This window comes from Poecilia formosa, unplaced genomic scaffold, assembly GCF_000485575.1.
Source record: "Poecilia formosa unplaced genomic scaffold, Poecilia_formosa-5.1.2 Scaffold355, whole genome shotgun sequence".
In the NCBI taxonomy this organism is placed as follows: domain Eukaryota; kingdom Metazoa; phylum Chordata; class Actinopteri; order Cyprinodontiformes; family Poeciliidae; genus Poecilia; species Poecilia formosa.
This window is the reverse complement of record NW_006800294.1, coordinates 611,937-615,080: the sequence shown is the minus strand read 5'-3', so window position 1 is coordinate 615,080 and position 3,144 is coordinate 611,937. Positions and strand designations below refer to the sequence as shown.

General features: G+C 44.5%; 1 long non-coding RNA gene across 4 annotated transcripts in view; it reads right to left on the bottom strand.

Moving 5' to 3' along the window:
• Window positions 1-14: 14 nt before the first annotated feature.
• Window positions 15-3,144, bottom strand: part of LOC107833277 (uncharacterized) — an 8,730-nt gene continuing 5,600 nt past the window's right edge. For all 4 annotated transcript variants that reach the window (XR_001658997.1, XR_001658999.1, XR_001659000.1 and 1 more), the window contains one exon: window positions 15-308. This is a non-coding gene — a long non-coding RNA (uncharacterized LOC107833277). The remainder of the gene's footprint in view (window positions 309-3,144) is intronic.

Here is a 3,144-nt window from a genome sequence, read left to right as displayed (position 1 = left end):
ACACACACACACACACACACACACACACACACACACACACACACACACACACATCAGTGATGTCACAAAGCTCATCTGGTCGCGCCTCCAAACCCAATTAAAACCCAGAGATGTGTTGCTGCCAACATCAGGAATCTAATCACATTCCTGGAAGAGGCGCGTAATTCCTGCTTTCTGCCGGGTCCAGATAGAGCCGGAGCGGGCCGGCTGCAGGAGTCAGAACCGCGCCGGAGGTCCGGAAAGGTCGGCTCGGGTCCATCCACCCGCATCCCTGTAAATCAGAGTCTGTGGTCCAGATGGCAGCAGATCTAACATCACAAAATAAAGAGCAAAAGATGCAAATTAAACATGAAATATTGGAATTGAAAAGCTTTTTCTTGTGATTGATTGATTATTGATTAATATTGATTAGTTTTACATGTTGGCAGCATGCTTGGTTCTGTTTGGTTCTTTTCTAGACTTTCCTTCAGTTCTTCAGGCGTTTAATGTTTGATCTGCAGATTGAAAGATTTTTACTTTTTTCACTTTCCCAGTAGTTTGATGCGTAACCGTGGCAACAGTTTGTGAATCAAAAATGACAAGTGGAAGCAGCAGATCAGCATAAAAAGCTGAAATGAGACGTTTGTTTTGCATCCTGGTGTCTTTGTGCAGCTGAACCTCGTGACCATTTCATCTTCACAGGGATCCACTCGGCTGCTTTCTGAACAACATGAACCACGTTTAATAAACCTGCTTTTCCTGGCAGAGCCACACAACATGCAGCTAAACTAAGTCACTTTGCTCTGACGTTGGTCAGCGTCGGTCTGCGACGTCTGAAGGTTTTAGATCAAACCTGAGGTGGTGGCGTCGTTGTTAAATCAGAATTATTCTCTGATCTTTGGTGGTTTTATCGCCCGTCTTTCCTGAAACAGTTTTTAAATGAGTCAGCATCAGGCCTCCTCGTTTAAACAGCTTTGAACCAAAATGTTTGTGTTTTTAGGTTGAATTGGCCGTCAGCCAGAGGTGTCTGTGGTTCATTTCTAATCATTTGATGAACCAAATAAATGTTTTCAGTCTGAATATCTGGATCTGTTCTGAGAGGAACCTGTCAGGTTGGTTTTGGTTGAAGAGCGTTGTGAGACGGTAAAGGTGGTCAGTTCATGACCTGGTCAGGAATGCGTCCAGCCTTTGGTGCAGAGCCACTGGGAGTTTGGAAACTCGACACCTCCAGTAGAAAGCCTGTCAATCAGCCGCTGCTGGCCTGAGGACCAGCGCACAGCAACCCAGAAATGCTCCTGCGCTCGGCCTTCCTGTGTGGAGAACCCTCTGCTGTCTGGGTGTGTTTGTGGGAGGGGGTGCTGGGGATTTGCTCCGTCTTGCTGAGATGGGAGCAAACACAGTTGACAGCTTCCTTCCTCGCAGTAAACACTGCAGCGCCACTTAGACATGGGTCAGGGCCCAGAACACCCCGCTGCCTCCGTCTGCTGCACTGGATCCCAGCGCTCTGTTTCAACTGGTAACGCTTTCCAGCCCTTTGTCATGCAGCCAGACATGCGACCTGATGGGCCGCACTACCTTCCACCTCTCAGGCCCGGCGTTGGCTTCGCTCTCTGCAACATCAGATCATCTGTCGGACGGCGGAGCTGCTCCTCACAAGTTAACCAAGAGAAACCACAAGACCCAGAGCCACGTTACTCTAACAGACTGAAAACTTCACATCTGACACCGACTGGGCAGGAAACCTTCAGATTCAACACTTTAATGCAGATTAACTCTTGGAGAGCTGAACCGCCCTCTCCAAGATGGCGGCAGGAAAGTCATGCAAGGTTCAAAATAACATTTGAGGAATAACTTCATGACTGATGTAATTTCTATGATTGAATGAAAGTTACAGTTCAGGCTGTTTAGTACAGACATTTAAAGGTGAAGTGGCCTGACGCGCCGGCCCTTTAAGGAGGAAGACGATGGCTGACCTTCATCTCTCCTCCAGGTGACTCTAGTGTGATAGAAAATGTTCAATGAAACATAAAGTCCTCATCTTTCTATGATAAACAGCCAGCTGAATCAACTTTTATCAAATCTATTAATCCTGGCTGAAAACAAACATTTTGGAAGAAAGTGACTCAAATATTGTTTTTATGCTGAGAATAAATGAAAACTGGACATGAAGAACATCCTGTCCTCCTTTCTGTCCTCCAGTTTGGTTTTATGTTCAGTTAGCTGAGCGTTTTATCACTTATTAACATTTATTTAGTGTTTGAACTGTTAAAATAGGCAGTTATGAACATTTTTAGAGGATTGCGTCTCCCTTTATGATCCTTATGTGGGTCTAATATATAAAAGTGTTTCATATATCAGACTAAAATATCCTAATATATGCAATTATTTTGAATATATTTAGTCTGATTTGATGTTTTCTGCAACATTTGGCGGGTTGACAATGAACCCAAAGTCCTGCTCCGTGTTTCTGTCCCAGTTTTGATGAATCTCTTCTGGGCCCAGTCAGACGCTCGGGTGAGCCGACCCGGTTTCACCTGTGAATCGTTGGATCGGATCAACCAGCTTCATCTCATCCTGCTGCCTGGTTCTCGGTGTTCTGATCCAGGAAATTAATTGCTCCGCTTTCATCCCCACTTTTAGAACAATGCTGGTTTATTTATGCTGAATATTATGCCTGGCATGTCAATTAATTATCAGCAAATTTGTTGGTAAGATTTGTCTTGTATGTTTGTGTAATTGTGTGTGTATAAGTGTGTATAATTGAGTGATGTCGCCTTCGCTGGGGATTGGGCTCCGGTTCTTTTCTCGTCCTAATTGAAGTTGGTCTTTTGAAGTAATTAAGATAAGAGTGTGGAGACAAAATAATTGGTATGATGCAACAGTAATTAAGCCATGCTGTTTTCTTCCTCCCACACTCATTCTCCAGCAGAGCTTTCTTCATAAACAATGCAGCGTTTTGTTTTCATGGCTCTGACCTTTGGGTCGGCTGACTGACCGACGGCTGATCGCGCTTCAAAACATGTGCAACAGAAACACCGACGCCGTCATCCCAAATCTTTATTCTTTATTTCTTCATCCCAGATCCTCAGTATTTGGATTTCTAGTCAGTATGAATATCTTTGGTCTCAGGTTTTCATTTCAAGTCCAGTCAGGACAGTCATGCAC